The sequence below is a fragment of the Octopus bimaculoides genome, chromosome 4 (assembly GCF_046866305.1).
Source record: "Octopus bimaculoides isolate indiv1 chromosome 4, ASM4686630v1, whole genome shotgun sequence".
NCBI lineage: Eukaryota > Metazoa > Mollusca > Cephalopoda > Octopoda > Octopodidae > Octopus > Octopus bimaculoides.
Genome location: NC_142931.1, coordinates 71,920,419 through 71,938,997, shown reverse-complemented (window position 1 = coordinate 71,938,997; position 18,579 = coordinate 71,920,419). Strand labels below are relative to the sequence as shown.

At 32.5% G+C, this 18,579-nt stretch overlaps 1 long non-coding RNA gene across 2 annotated transcripts in view; it reads left to right on the top strand.

The window, feature by feature from the left end:
• The window catches only part of LOC128247595 (uncharacterized), a 168,911-nt gene that overhangs the window by 13,378 nt on the left and 136,954 nt on the right, over positions 1-18,579 (top strand). For both annotated transcript variants that reach the window (XR_016241538.1, XR_016241537.1), the window contains exon 2: positions 8,689-8,902. This is a non-coding gene — a long non-coding RNA (uncharacterized LOC128247595). The remainder of the gene's footprint in view (positions 1-8,688; positions 8,903-18,579) is intronic.

Here is an 18,579-nt window from a genome sequence, read left to right as displayed (position 1 = left end):
TTGATCAATTGTAGAAGATGCCTTATTTTTCGTGCCAGTAAAATACGAAAATTTAAACAAGCGAACAACTGGTAAGACAAACATGAGCGCAAAAGAGCACACACATAGCAAACAACGTCTATCTAACTGTTCACCTCCTACGAGTCCTCGGCTTATAAAAAAAGCACAAGCACTATTCATATGCGATCGGTAAAGTCGTCCATGAAATTTCGCGGAAAATCTGTTTATAAACAAAACACATAAACTATGTGCATTTAATGCGTAATCTCACTATATATATATGTGTGTGTGTGTATTTATATGTATGTATATATTTGTATATATGTATGTATATTTTATATATGTATGTATATATTTATGCATATATATATATATATATATATATATATATATATATATACGAATATGTATATGGGCATCTATATGCATATAGATACATACATATACATACACACACACACACACACACACACACACACACACACACATATATATATATATATTATAATTATAAACATAATTATTATTAGCTGAACCCTAATTATAATTACGTTTATAATTATAGCTTATATGTATAATTTTACCTATAAAGGTTATTTTAACATACCGATCTACTTGTTAAAAGTATTAAATAATTGATTGACTAATTAATTAATATAATTGATTAAATCTACACTTTTATTATTAATTTGGAATTATATATATATATATATATATATATATATATATATATATATATATATATATATATATATATATATATATATATATATATTAATCATAAGTGCACATTAAAATATCTACACGCTAGAAATAAGTGTGAGAACCCTTATTTGCACCACCGAAATATTTCCACTGAAAACAACCGATTGAACAGTATACGAGCAGATCGCATAAAACATCTCACATACCAATATAGCACAAAGCTGAATATTTAACGGAACAAATATATCTCTGTACCAGTTTCTGGTTTGGTACAAATATCGTACCTTCCTCACCACAGATTAACATAATTAATATAATTTTAATATTTTAGCTATATAATGCTATATTTGTAGACCTACAACCACAAGAAATGTTGTTATTATCAGCTATTTATATTGCCATCGATAATAATAGCAATATTAATATTTTATAAATATTCACTACTGAATATTTTGCTGATGAGTACTACTTTTCATACAGAGGCTGTCAGAATTCTGGCGCTAAGCAATTAAGGACACCAGCATTTTTCAATATGGTAGTCTCAGATAGTGTTTCGAAGAGTTAAGATGTGTTGAGAAAGGTAAGATATTCGTATCAAGCAAGAAACGGGTCCACATACATAACAGTACCATTACATATATAGTTTCATGCTATATATATATATATATATATATATATATATATGCATGTATCTCTCTCTCTCTCTCTCTCTCTAATATATATATATATATATATATATATATATATATATATATATATATATATATATATATATATATATATACACACATATAAAGGATCCTATCAGCTTTAAACGAAGTCTAGACAGCTTTTTTCAAAGAATACCAGACAGGCCATCCATACCTGGATACAACTCACTCAATAAGAACTCACTACTTCAATGGGCCATAGACAAAACTTATCTGTAAAAAGGATTAAACAGGATTTAGATAATCCTATCAGGTGGTGCTATTAAGTTAGACATGGCCTGGACCGATCTTTGGTCGAAAGAAATCTAAGTGTTATCTAAGTTTATATATATATATATATATATATATATATATATATATATATATATATATATATATATATATATAGACGAAGCCCTTGATGAATGCCACTAGGCATGACAATACGTATTCGCCTTTATATATTTTATTCTCTATATTGAATACTCAATATTTCATATATTCAATAAGACATTCAATACTTCATTCCATTTTACCATTTATTTTTATATTACATATTATATATTCCATATTCTATATCCCACATTAATCTTACAAGAATATAAATAAAACATAAAAAAAACAGAGTTGGAAATTATATATATATATATATATATATATATATATATATATACATACATATATACATATATATATATATATATATATATATATATATATATATATATATATATATATATATATATATATATATATATATATATATATATATATATATATACATATATATATATAAATATATATGTAAATATATACACATATACATATATTAATAAAAAGATTTACTTTTCGTAATGAGATAAACAAACCAAGGCTGTATAAAATATAGAACATTTAAAATACATATATATATACATATATATGCATATGTATATACATGTTTTTATACGCATATATATATATATATATATATATATGTATGGGAGAATATACAAATAATAACAACAGACGAGGGCAGGTGGTGTAAATAACAAAAGTATATATTAGTATGACGCTCGGGAATACGGTAAAGTTTACCTACATGTTTTTGTGAATATGTATATATGCATGTATATATGCATGTATATATATATATATATATAAATATGATGTTATATACACATATATGTATATATACGTATATAAGTACTTATTTGCACCTATATGTATGTACATATATATATATATATATATGTATGTATATATATACTTACATACATATATACACATATATTTGTGTGTATCTCTGTGTGTGTGTGTTTGCGTGTGTGTGCGTTTGTGTTTAGTACTAATGTCAGTTTATCAGTGCTAATGGTAACGATGACGGGTACGTAATCATTTCAAATTGAATTCGTATCTAAGTTCATATTATTTGAAATATCTCGGTGCTTTGGTTAGTTTTCGTTTATTTCAGCTTTTTAAAGACCTATACACACATTACTGACAACCAATACCGGTAGCAACCCTAAATTGTGTATACTCTTATAAGTTATTTAATGTTTCTATATTAAAATTCGATATACATATTTGTAGTAAAATGCGTTACCTTCCTAACAGAAATGACGCGCAGGATATGAATGTGCCATTCAAAAATTCACATTATTTCTATTGTGTTACATCTGCAAAATACTCATTCTTCTCAATAATGTTATTATACATCCTAGTTAATATTTGAGGCTAAATACGGAAACATTTAAAATATAGATTTTAGACATAGAAAATAGTCTTTGCATTATCTTGAATCTTGTCTTGGCTTTGATAATTTTCGGGACATTTTAAAAATTGATGTCAACTCGGCGTGTATAATGTCTAATGATAATTGTATCGTGATCGGTCTCCCGCTTGCAAATAGCAGTGCAATGTAATTTTAAATACGATTATCTACGAGAAACGGTATCCATTTCTGGTGAAATGAAACCTAAAATACGTATGTCTATATTATTGTGCGTATCTTGAACTATTTTACACCTGCCTTCTATTTTAAATGGTATTGATATACATGCATATGTGTGCGCGTATGCGTGTGATTGTGTATGTGTGCGTGTGCATATATGTGTGTGTGTGTGTGTGTATGTAAATATGTATGTACGTATGCATGTATACACATATAAGCAAATATATATATATATATCTTCACTCATTTTATAGGTAATGTACGTGGACATAGCTGTATGCACGCGCGTGGGAGTCACAACAACTTTACCTAATATATCTAGTTGCGGTAAATTATGCCACTTTGTATTGGAACCTATTAAACTCATATACTTTTCAAAATCCAGTGCCTTTCTTTCAACTCCTATGGAATTATTTGAAATGGAGTTGAATCACAAATGTCTTATCTTCTTATTGGAACCGTAGAAATATATTATTGATTATTTTTTTACATGCGCTGATGTCATCGTACCACCTCTGAAGCAATAGCAACAGTTCTACAAGATGATTACGTCATAATTAGAAGATATTTGAAAATTGAAATGGTTATATTTTTTATCGTTTGTACTATAAACTCTCTCTTTTTTCTCTCCTTCTCTTTCTATGCATACATGTATGTATTTATCTATCTATCTATTTATCTATCAATTTCTCTAATTATCTATCTATATCTATTTATATATCTATGTACTTTCTTTCATATGCCCTCTCAATCTCTGGGCTGTGCAGTTGTCTTTCGTGCAGTTCTCTCACATTTTCAAGAGCCCAATAACGACAGTTCTGTTGATTCACCCTACCACTGAGATGAAAATAAGCTTCATCACTCATTAGCAAAATGACGTTGTCATTTGCCTCAAAATTTGCTCCATCTGACGTGCAAAGCCCCAAGGTTTCAACTGTTGTCCAATGACTAATTTGTACGGGTGGAAATACAGGTCTTCATGCAAAATACGTATTACCGATCGATTACCGATACCAAGTTCAATGGAATGCCTCCGAGCAGGACGAGTCGGACTTCATATCAAAGCTTGTCTGACGCGTTCCGCAAATGTCTGTAACGTTCGTGACGCCCCCACCGGTCTCCTATTCATTAGTGTACCTCGCGTAAGGAGTGAATTCACCCAACGTAAGATTGTGTTATGGAGGCGGACAGCCTAATTGCGGTGAATGTTGAAGTGGCACCGAACCTCACGCTCAACCGCTGTAACAGACTAATCTTTTATTCACGTAAGTTTCCTAGGCAAACACGCAATGCTCTATCGCCCACAGCACCATGGCTGCACCTGAAAAGAAAAACAAAAGACACCACTGACCGAATGGTACCTGTTGGACATATGTTCCTCCCCCTGGGACTGAGTAATAGTCATTTGAAAAACGTCCGTCCTCTCTGAACCCACCCTTTTTCATCATAAAAATTAATGAATTAAAACGAAAGAACGTGACTTGAAATGACAGCATATACAACTCACATTTGATTGTGATATAATCTTCAAACTTAATATATTAACAGCATGGAAAACCATGGCTTTCTCTGTTTGCAGTTTTCATTATTGATAATGGAAATGAAAAAAATGTTATTGTAGATAACTAAAGAGATTTACATTATTGTGAACATACTACCTTCGGAAAATACTGTTGTGCAATATTTTGGCAAAATATATTGCTTTCAAAATATTTATATGCAACGATTTGATTTGTACAATGGATTTTCATTTGGTACATTTAGTTAATAGACCCATAAACAACTATGCATCTATATTTCATTTTGGAACGTAATTTTTTATACAACACTTTGTTCAAATTTGAGTAGTAACTCAGTTAACCCTTTTAGAATTAAGTGAACATATGACTTATACAATTAAAACTCAACTAGATATCACTGAGAATATACTTTCAGTTTAAAGAACTAAAAATAAAAAAAAATTAGCAGAGAGTTATATATTTATAAAGGCATTGATTACGGATAATTCAGGACGCTATCCTTACATTGCAAATGCTTTATTGAAAGCACACGTTTATCCTAGGGTTAGGATTTCATCATCACACTTGATTAATTTCACTTAGAAATCTATTGAGTTTTTCTCACTTGATTCATTAAAAAAAAGAAGCTAAATATGCGTTGAAAAGGAAAATCTATTTTAACCTGTTTGTGATCCCAAACAAAGCCTAGGTTTTCACTATTGCTTGAATTGGACAATAGAGATCGTATTTTCGAAGACATTAGTTATGTGGAACCTGATTGAAATACTAACTTGAAAAAAATATGTAAGAGAATAGCTAATTTCAATGAAATTCTTTTCTAGAATTAAAGAAACAATTACGCTTTTGTATTTTTCTATAGGGATATGCGTTGAATTTTATCTCTTAAATATTTCTTAAGATTATATATATATACACGTATGTGTGTGTGTGTGTGTGTATGTATATATGTATGCATGTTTGCATGTGTGTTTATATATATCTGTCTATAAACATATATATACATATATATGTACACATATATGTTTTTCTATATATCTGTATATGTGTGTGTGCGTGTGTTTGTGTGTATGTGTATGCGTGCGTGTGCGATTTTCAGTAAAATGTCTTGTTATTATAGATTTCATTTTGAATCAATGATGTGGAAAATGTTAAGCAGTAAAGAATCATTACATATTCAATGTTGAAGAAATTTCAATATGAATACATGCAAGGAACCAATGAAGAAGATTTTCTTTAGGTTAAGTTTCTCCATTAAAGAAATTCATAAAATAGAAGAGAGAGCATATGAAAAACAAGCACAGATAAATGTTTCAAACAATCACCTCGGGAAAGCAAATATTTGAAATGTTATTATAGAAATGCTAGAAAGATCGATTGTTAATTTGATAGAAGTGTGAATGAAACCAATTCTAATGGATAAAGAAATGAATAATACAAAAAAAACTAACAGGAAGTATTGTATATATTTTTATAAATCTTCTTTCCCACACTGAAGTTATTCCTCGCCAAAATATACAAGTATTTGCCAAAAGTGATCAATGTAATCATAATAGCAGACATGGCATATTCGACCCCTGCCTGCACAACGAATAGAATGAAATTAGTTTTCATGAATACTTAATGTGTTGTTGGGAATAAGGCAGATACATTTTCATAAATACTATATTTTATAAGACTATCAATGCAAACGAAAAAATAGATCATTACATGCATCAAGAATTGCTTTCAATTGTCTAATGTGTGTGGAAGTCGCTTTACTTTTTTGCAGGTTTTCAGATTCTACATAGAACTTTAATGCAAAATGTATTAACAAATATAGGTTTAGGTGAAATGTCGTAGTGTTTTCAACAATTATACATGCAGACACAGACACAGAGACGCGTGCGCACACACAACATACACATACACATACACTCTCTCACACACAAGCAGATATATATATATAATCTGTTTATTTTATTAGGTAATAGGCGTAGATGTATAGCTATGTGTATGTGCATGAATCTATTTCTATTTATACATGTGTGTATATGTAGATGGATACATATATGTATATGGGGACACGCACACATGTGTATATTTGTATATGCGTGGGTACGTATGTACATGTGTATAAATGTGGACGTATGAGTGTGTATATATATGTATGTATGTATATATATATATATATATATGTGTGTGTGTGTGTGTGTATATATATATACATATGTATATACAAGTGCACATGTGCATGTATGTGTAGATGCATACATGTATATGTATATGTGTGTGTGTGTATCAGTATGCATGTATATATGTGTATGTACTTATGTATGCATGTACGCTCTCAAACATTGATTGGTATGTGTTGTCCAACCCACTATCCGGCAGCATCCAATTCTCTAACGGTTTTTTTCAAATGAATCAAGTCATAACCTTATCCATCTATTGTTTTCATAATCAGTCATAATGTCTTACGTTTAAGATGATTCCCATGCTTTCCCTGATGAGAAGGTTACAATTCTAATATCAAAGATCCCTATGGATCACACAGGTTGTAATCCTTTGAAACATATGTAGGAATAAAGTATGCAATTATAACATGCGTTTTCTCCATTCCTTAAATTCTTAAATATACTCAAATACCGAAACTTTCAAGGAGTTCCTGCCTTAAAAACAGGAACTAAACCACAGTTATTTTCTGTTCTTTGCTACATTGCTTTCTATTAACCCATTTATTCTATCAGAAGAATTTTTATTCATTAAGATAGAAGAAATACACATAATTATATACACATATTTATATATATATATATATATATATATATATATATATATATATATATATATATATATATATATATATATATATATATATATATATATATATATATATATATATATATATATATATATATATATATATATATATATATATATATACATATATATATATATATATATATATATATATATATATATATATATATGGGAGAATATACGAAAAAAACCACAACAGACGAGGACAGGTGGTGTAAATAACAAAAGGATGTATTAGTATATATCTATATATATATATAAGTGAAAAATAGGGAAAGAGAGAATATCAGGTTCGGGCGCATTGTCAATGAGATTGTCTAATTGTCAAGTTATCAACATCTAAATAACTGTTTTTTTATAAAAACGAATATCGGTGATCAGTTATTAGTTGGCAGACGCCGACATTTTACTATTTATCCACCCATTTCTAAATACAAAACACGGATTCTACGTTACACCTTTTTACTCCCAAGAACTAAAATAGCTTCATGTGCAATATCTTCAGTTGAAAAAAGACCCCTCTGGATTCTAGATGTTACATATTTATCATTTGCTTTTTTATCATCCCTAAACAAACGAAACTATCACATTTTTTCTTATCCCGTCCCACATCATTTTCACATAGAATGGTAGGATGGTAAAGTATGAAACGTGACAAAGTAGGAAACGTGATAACAGTTGAAAGAAACAGTTTGTTAGAAAACAAAAAATTGAAAGAGCTAAATAAGCATATAACAAAATGTGCGTAATCTCTCACTTATCAATTCACAGTTTGAAAATGGTAATAAATATAAATCCGTGAACATATTTGAATGTGTAATTATGATTCAATTGTTAAAAAAACAAGTGAGAATAAAGGCATTTCAAATTTCAGAAACCTAAATATTACTGTACATTTCTCCAACTTTATTTTCCTGTAATAACTTCTTTAATATCGTATTATAATGTCTGTTGCAAATGTATGATTTCGTGGAATGTATTGACTATGCACGATAACGTTATTATCTTCTTCTATCCTTCTTTCTTCGTTATCTATTTACAGGAAATTCCCATGAAGCGAAATCTGCTGAGTGCAGACCAGCAAGCAGAAGGCATCAGCACTCAAAGATAGCAGTTTCCCAATCGGTGGTAAAAAGATATACATGTCAAAAGCATCGGGTCTCTGACTGAGGGATGCAAGTGGCTCTGAAGTGAAGACACCTATTTATCGCGAAAAGGGACAGTTACATCCTTCCGACAAGGCACGAAATTAAAAGGTAATGGTTAACATGTGTCAGCATATTGTGCCAATCACACTTCCTTACTCCATGGAAACTAAATATATATCCTAATTTTCGAGACGATTGTGTTGTAATATTTCTTTCAAGATGCAGAGTTGTTCCAAATGTTGCAAAAGCATTAATTACCACTAAGTGTGGAACTATCAACATTTTCAGTAATTTCTTTTATTTCGGTGTGATGGCAAAACCTTCCTGATGTTTATTACATCCAAAATATCGTGGCTTTTTTATTCGTGGAGGTATAAGGGATGAGGCATAAAAGTAACACACAATAATGTTATTGCCAACTCTACGAAATACGGAGCCTGAGAAGTAAATGAAGGGAATGCAATCAAGCCAGTAACTCGGGTAACATTATTAGAACTTTGGACGTGTATTGGCAAGTGTTATTACCTTTTGATTGCTACGTCAATAGATATAATCTGATATGCGAGGGATTCACGGTGAGTGTGTATGTATGTGTGCATGTTTTGTTTATCACAGACGAAAACGATGAATGAATATAGAAAGCAGGGCATGGATTTTCTATGTATTCGGTTTTCTTACACAGTGCAGATTTTGATATCAATATATTATTTCGTCTCTGTGTCTCCAAATTCGAATGCTTTTAGCGGGAAGGAAAGCTGTTGCCAATTGGTAAGAGCTCATATAATAATATTGCTTTATTTCTATGGGTTTTTGTTGTTTCATATTATCAGGTATAAATTAGTTGAAAATTCATGAAGTGATGAATAAGGAGAATTTTTTTATTAAACATAAACCATTTTAATTATATGATAATGTGAAAGCAGCAAATCTACTGATATTGTTGTTCAGAATTATCGTCAACTATACGAGAAGTGTGATGAAATAATCCATTCAACTACAGTTAACCTCATTGGTTGTCATCACCTACAAAGATATAATCCGACGTTAGTATTACACCGCAAGTAGAATTAGTTCATTGTAAAAGGATGATAGCGTAACTTTGCAAGAGACAATTTTTCTTGGAGTCTAAGCACTTGGAGTATAAGCACTATGCACTTTATATACATACAACTGGAGCGTAGTTACATGACGCCACAGCCTTTGGACACTATGGTGTCCAGTACATAACCATTATCCATCAATTTCGTAGTCCATCCATTCATTAGTCAAGCCACTTATTTAGTTACATACAGAATGTTTTTTTTTAAAAATGACATCATTTTGCAATACCTTTGCCAGTTCTTGTTCAGGTGACTTCAAATTTTAACAGCATGTGTTGAAACAATTCAAACATTTACGTTTAATGTTTGATATGTTTATCTTTTAAGGTATTGAAATGTCATTTACTGGAAGAGAAATGGCGTTTTGTGTGTTGGGATATTCCCGAACACAGTCGAACAAGATTGCGTAGCGTGCATTTGTGAAAGAGATCTACAAAAAAAGTCAGCAATGGCAACGCAGATTTGGACAGACGGCAAAAACAAATTGAAAGAGGAAGGCTGTCTGTGCAGGGCAGAAGGTTTAGGACGACAGCTAACATCGGAAGAGACAGTCGAGCGGGTTCGCCAAAAAACTCTTGCGACGCCCAAGAAGTCCATGAGAAGAACAAGTCTGAGAACCCAGATTCCTTCAACGACAGTTTGACTTGTCCTGAGCAAACGCTTGCGAATGAAATGCTATAAGCTGCAGCTCGTTCAGGCCATAACGGCAGTTGGCAAGTGAAAGCGCAAAGAATTCTGTGTTGATATTCAAGAGAAACTTGAAGAACCCGAGTTGAACGAAGTCTTGTTTTCAATAATGAGGCCACATTTCATACGAATGGCAAAGTCAATAAGCATAATGTTCACATTTAGAGTGAATAAAATCACCATACCCCAGTTGAGCATGTAAGGGACTCACCAAATGTGAATGTATTCTGTGCCTTCACCAAGAAGCATTTTCATGGCTTGTTTTCCTTTGAGGGAAATGTGATCAGCAATATTTATCTGAAAATGTATGAGCACATTGCAAATGAACATGGAGACTTCATTATTCAACGGGACGGGGCACTGGAATCTCACTGTGGGGGCTTATTTCAATGATAATCTGCGAGGGAGATAATATGCTGTTGAAATGGCCGCCACGTTCGCCTGACCTGATACCTTGCGATTCTTTTTCTCTGGGGCTATGTGAAGGGCCTGATCTGAATCTTCCATTTTCCTGCAAACCTAGTGGAACTCGATCAGAGAATCATTGACAAACTGGAGACTGTTACCCAAGACATACTGCAGCGTGTTTGGGAAATGGGCTACCAACTTGACGCGTGTCGTGTCTCAAGCGGTGCGCTTACTGAACCTTTGTGAAATCGCTCATGGAATCCACATACCTATGAATTTCTCATTCCAATTTGGCGGAAGAAACCATATGCTGCTCAACATTAAGCCTGCTTTGTTTCATTTACTATGACTTTATAGTCTCGGTGATATTAACATCTCAATAATATCAACTGTTTTTGAAACACAGTATATAACATTCAATTATGCGATATGAATATATATTATCAAATTAGGTATAGTTAATTCAAGCTTGTTATTTCTTAACCTCTTTTACCTGGAACAGGAAAATCATTGTACATTGCAACCATAATGTTTGATTCCATTATTGATATATAATACTAGGTTAAGTGTAACTTTACAGGCAAGATGGTGTCGTGCACTTGCAATAGACTATAAATTATTAATATTACTTTATTTAAGTAAGAAAAAAGACATAGGGGAAGAATGGAGTAGAAAAATATATTGATTTTAAAGTTTGGTACAAGACCAGTAACTTCGGAAGAGGTGGGTAAGTCGATTGATTCGACTCCAGGGCTCTCTCGGTACGTATTTTTATCGACCACGAAGTGATGAATGGCAAAGTTCACCCCGGCGGAATTTGAACTCAGAACGTATGGTTGAACGAAATGCAGTTAAGCACTTTGGCCAGCGTGCAAACGATTCTGAAAGATCGCCACTTATATATATTAGGAGCAAATAATTCAGGAGAGAATATTTGCGAAGAGATTATTGACTCTATTATTATCTAGTGTAACAATTAAAAATGATAATAACAGAATCAGTAATATAGGTGATTGCAGGGCCAAAAAGCATTAAAAAGCTCACGGATTAAAATTAATGAAAGGACATATTATGTATGTCAATATGCTAGAAATAACAGTCAAAACGTTTATTTAAATCGCCGAAACAAAGGGTGATAACTACAGAAATCAACTGTTTGCGGGCAAACGGACAAGGACAATCTCTCAGAATATATTCAAGTATTTGGACTCGCATAGACCGGTTTCTGGACTGTCATTATAATCTCACCTTTCTCAGCACGCGTTGCCATGAAGGAAAGCCACGACTCGTGACGTTGAAGTCTGCGCTGCAACTGATTCGTTTTGTGCCGAAAATGGCAGCCACCAGTGTGAAAATAATTTCAATACGGAGCAAATAATTCAGGAGAACATTTTGCGAATATATTATTGACTTTATTTGTGTGGGTGTGTGTGTGTGTGTGTGTGTGTGTGTGTGTATGTGTGTGTGTGTTTGGGTGTGTGTGTGTGTGTGTGTGTATGTGTGTGTGTGTGTGTGTGAGTCTGTCTTTGTTCCTTACCATAGCTTGACAACCGGTGTTGGTGTGTTTTATGTCTCCGTAAATTAGCAGTTCAGCAAAAGATTAATAGACTAAATACCAGGCTTAAAGAAGGACTGATGGGGGCGATTGCTCGATAAAAATCCCACCACGGCGATGCTCTACCATGGTAACAATTAAATGACTGAAATATGTAAAAGAATAAATGTACATATATGTATGAATACAAATGTATACGCATGCTTCTGCATATCTCCAGTTATTTCATAACGTTCAACCGTTAACCCCTACACCTTTTTTTTCTTTCTCCGGTTTCTTTCGTTCTTTATTCAATTTTTTTTCATCTTAACACTTTCTGTCGAAGCGCGTAGGCTCGAAATGTCAAAGCGTTTTCCATTCTTCCCGACACTCAAACGAATATGCTTGTTGTTCTTTCACCTGTCTTCGTCTTTTGTTTTCTTTAAATTTGTTCATACTTAAAAGCCGTCGTGATTATTACTTGATGGAGTTGTTTGAAAGTAAAAAGACCATTTAAAATAAGTTTTTATAAAATAGATGTAAATTTTTATCAGGAAGCCACTAATCTTTTTGGGAAGAAGTTTCTATCTATCTATCTATCTATCTATCTATCTATCTATCTTTCTGTCTATCTGTCTCTCTCTCTGTATGTCTGTCTGTCTGTATGTCTGTCTGTCTGTATGTATGTATGTCTATCTATCTATCTTTCTCTCTCTCTCTCTCTTTCCCTCTCTCTCTCTCTTTCTCTCTCTCTCTCTCTATACATATATATATATATATATATATATATATATATATATTTATATATACGTGTGTGTGTGTGTGTGTGTGTGTGTGTGGATGTAGACAAATAGATAGATAGCTAGAGATAGATAAATGAAGGGACCTGGCTTAGTGGTTGGAATATTCGGCTGACGATTTTACGGTCGTGATTTCGATTGCCAGCGATGTATCGAGTCCTTGATCAGGTTACATTGTTTCATGTTGCTCCTGGATGTATGTGTGCATTATTGTGGTTTAAAGTATAAAAATTGGTTCAGAATATAATCTTAATGGCTTGACGAATTTGAACATATACATATTTCATTACAGTGTAGTGGTACGTTTTTATTCTTCAAAAGCAGAACAGTTAATGAGCACAACATTTGTTGCGGACAATAGGTATCCAACTCAGGAACTTTCTAGCCACAAAATCTTCAAAGAACGATATTCATATAGCAGTACAAGTCTTCTGTAAAATTGTTTATATCTTGCCAACCATCTCTAATATGCCGTAGTCTGTAAAGTACCGCTTCTGCACCCGGAAACAAATGATTATTCAGTATCACAAACACAAATATAAAATCTAACAATCCTAAAGCTAATTTAAAGATTTTCGAACAAGTTTTTTGATAAAAATGCTGTTAAAAAATGTGTATTTCGGGGATTAAGAAAAGAAAATATTTCTTGTCATTTGCATAGAGTATGATTTCTACTGTGATTTGTGCTAACTTTCACGGAATTTAATACTCATAATTATATGTGTAAATTTCAGAAATATGGAATCCATTTATAAGCATACATACATTCATACATATATATATAATTACATTAGTACACAAATATATACAAAATGAAACGCACTAACACACAAGCAAATATACATTTGAATCTGCGTGCATTCATACACAAATTCAATGTGACAATGTTGCGAATTAACAGCTATTATTATTTTTGAACAATCATTTCAGCCGATAGTTTGGGGTTATTGGAAAATTATTTTCGGTGTAATGATTTTAAAGAAACTCCTTAGGATCATCTGACATTGAAAATAAACGATATTTTGGTCATAAAGATTAACGATATAAATACATAACAACATATACTACTACGTGAATTACAACGAGAAACATATGAGTTTAATGTATGTGATACGGAATTTGAAGAGAAAATTTGAAATGCAAATATACGGGCATACGTGTGTAGATACGTGTATCAACTTGAAGCTGAAGAAAAAATTGGAATTAATGAAGTTGAAACTGAGGTATTTTCATCCAAAATGCATTTTTATTCTTAATCTTGTATTTGTTAAGATAACCTTTCCAAATAATGCGTAGTTACTGGAACACAAGTCACTAAATGAGAAATGAACGCGTTTGTCCAGAAGAATTTTCAATAAAATTATACCCTACCAATTTCGGTGCTGTGAAGCATGTTGAAATGGATGAAGAATATTTTAATTGCATTTGTGCAACTAAATTTATGGTATATGCCTTTCAGCAAAAATTTATTATATCGTTAAAGTTATTTTTTCTTATCGTTTAGTATGTTCCACGATTTACTTTGTGTCTCTATAAATATAGAAGAAATTATAATTAGATTTGTTTTGAATTTTGTTTCACTAAAATTATCTATTCTGTAGAGAATTTATATTTGCTCAGATTCAGTTATTTTATTCTTAGAATAATTCAATACTAACTTCTCCAAAATTTTAATGTATATAAAGGGTATTTGTATTTCAGGTGAATACCTAAGACAGATAATTAATTGCAATAAAACTTGAACGTTACTCTTCAAATATTTTTAAAACCTGAAATTACTGAACTTGTATTTTTGCTTCTGGTCATATTAATCTGACTTGTAACTTTTTGTGTCAAGTATATTCTTATTTATTTCAATTCTTAATATAAGTTGATTATCTGTCTTTAAAAGATGATCTCTTGATGTTTTTTTTTTCCGAATTTCTTTATTCTTTACACATTGCATACATAATGCTTAATCTCCTATTTAGTGTATTTTACATGGTTATTTTTGCTCGATAATTCGATAGAATGACTTGGTAAATATTACGACAGCCAACCAAGCAGTGTATAACCCATATCGTATTGGAACTCTGTTCTCTATTTAAGAAATTACTAGATTCACTCTGTCCGCAATTAGAATGAAAATATTTATTTCAGGACATACATTTCATTATTAACTATGCAATTAATGAGGTTTATGCTAACATATTTTACCTTGGGTATTTTCAAAATATCCACTAAAGATTCTAATTCTTTTTGGTGTCAATTAATACTTTTAGCCATTACCTTCGTTAGTACACAAAAACAAGAGGTGAAATCGACACAGATCAAGTTACCCTTCAAATTTGAGTGTCAACTGGCACTGGTTTGTTTATGACCCAAGTAGCTTAGCGATCCGGCCAACGAAACCGATAGAATAAATACCAGTTTTTAAATAAATAAGTACTGGGGGCGGTCTCCAGTTAGAAGTTCGCCGTCCAATGACTGAAACAAGTAAAAGATAAAGGATAACAGCTAATACATTAGGGCATCATCCCCATTTTACGAGACAGCGAACAAATAAAGCACATACATTGCTTATGTGCGGTCGATAATCTTTATAAAACTAGCGCTGCTCTTAATTAGTAATTAAACTTAATCCTACGTATGCATCGTCGTGACATACCAGCAAGTGGTCCTTACACTATTTCAGTATAGTTATTGCATGGCGATTCAGTTGCCCCCCCCCCGGTTTGAGAAGTACACGTGATGATTATAAACCGCAAGTATGACAAAATATTGATATCCATCACATCTGAATAAGCCTGGTGCTGACGTGTCTCACCTGTCTACGACTGTTTTAACACCTAGTGTATTATAAGGGAGTCTTCTCCAGAGCTCTAAACCATAGTGCCGAAGAAGAAACTACATATATTTAGTATGTGCAGTCGATTCCGGCATTCGCCATGATAGATCGCTAGCCATTTAACCTTTTTTTCTGTATTCTCTCCCTGTTTACTTCTGTGTTCCTTTTTGTCGAAGAGCGTAGGCTCGAAACGTAAAAGACTTTCTCAATTCCCGAGTGTTAAACTAATACATCTGTTTGTTGTTTACACACCGTCTTCGTCTTCTATTTTTTGTAAAAATTCTCACTATATATGTATATATATATGTATATACAAATATATATGCGTATATGTGTGGGTGTATACAGGCATACGCACATACAAACATGCACACATACACGAACACACACAAACACCACATATAGTAACACACACACACACACACACACACACACACACACACACACACACAAATAGATAAATTTAAATATAAGAAGATGGACAGAACAAGTTTAATTTGTTTGTTTATACTCTACGAATGCCTACGAATTTCTACACGTATAACCACTAACAGCAGAATTTCCTATTGTATGACAATATTTTGTGGCTCACTGCTTTGGAAGAACTCACGTTATATTGGTATATATATATATATATACAGAGAGGGGAGCGAGAAAGAGAGAGGAGGAGAGAGAGGAAAAACAATTATGTGTATAAAAATTAGATATATTAAATGTAGTATAATAGTTTAATATAAAGGTCAAAGTGTGGAGGCGCAATGGCCCAGTGTTTAGGGCAGCGGATTCGCGGTCGTAGGATCGTGGTTTCGATTCCCAGACCGGGCGTTGTGAGTGTTTATTGATCGAAAACACCTAAAGATCCTCGAGGCTCAGGCAGGCGATGGTGGTGAACCCTGGTGTTCTCTTTCATCACAACTTTCTCTCACTCTTACTTCCTGTTTCTGTTGTGCCTGTAATTCAAAGGGTCAGCCTTGTCACACTGTGTCACGCTGAATATCCTCGAGAACTACGTTAAGGGTACACGTGTCTGTGGAGTGCTCAGCCACTTGCACATTAAATTCACGAGCAGGCTGTTCCGGTGATCGGATCAACTGGAACCCTCGACGTCGTAAGCGACGGAGTGCCAACAACAAAGGTCAAAGTATGTATACATGCAAACTGAGAGAAGGCAAAAGATAGAGACTTTCGGAAGATGAATTTTAAAGTACAAATATGTAGAAAGTTGTATTAATAGATCAACTTTACGCAGGGTAAAGATTTGGTTCATCTTATCGTATGTTGCTTACTTTCGCATATTGTGATGAACTACTTCTACCAAGATCATCATATATCTCTGAGCCCCCCAGAAACAGATGTTGTTTGTACTCTCTCTAAGTTGGTTCTAATAATATAAATATTAGTACTTAAATGTTCAACGTCTGAAAGACTACACTTTTTGCTTTTTCTCGCTTTGCATGTATGCATATATATATACATATGTTGTGTTTCATACCGAAACTATTATATTGTATTTAATATATCTAGTTTATCAATACCGTGAGCTGGCAGAAACGTTAGGACACCGGGCGAAATCAAAATGCATATCGTTATTTCGCCTGTCTGTACGTTCTGAGTTCAAATTCCGCCGAGGTCATCTTTGTCTTTCAGAGTTGATAAATTAAATATCAGTTTCGTACTGGGGTCGATCTAATCGACCGTCTCTCTCCCTTGAAATTTCAGGTCTAAAGTAAAAAAAAAAAGAATATATCTATTTTGTCTAGTCGCATAATTGCTTCTATATCCGTTCAACTTGATCCCTCTTATATCTATTGGTGTCGAATTTTGGATCCTTTGAGTACTACAAGATCAGCTCTATATTGAGAATCTTTTCATCTCATATGCGGACTATACATATATATATATGGCAAACAAGCAGTACTTAGGGTTCGAAGTGTAAATACTATTTTGTGGCTCTTATCACCCTAGTAAACATTGACCTCTCTATCAGTTTTTTTCTAAATTAGATGTCTTGAACTTTAATGCTATCAGGTCATTGTCTCTGGCTATCCTTTTGGCATCCTGTAATACAAGAATTTATTTTATCTCTAGTCTTACTCACCTCCCTCTGCCCTCTAATTAGCATTCAGATTCCTTCCATTTCATGTCTTCTACAAACACACCTTATTTGCTTTGGACATCCTCTCATATGAATAATACTTTCATTGTTCATGTGATTGTAATTTTGTTTCTTTCTATTTTCTTTTTGTCAACTTGCCATTCTAACCAATAATTTCATTGGTTATTTGATTTTGTATTTGTCTTTCGTTTTTCTGTTGCCATTTGCGTTGTGGCTACTTTAATTATTCATTTGCCCATTTTCACGCGACAATGTAAACAACTTTGAGGTAACGGGACCTGAAGATTAGCTCAGCTGGTTTTGTGTATTTTAC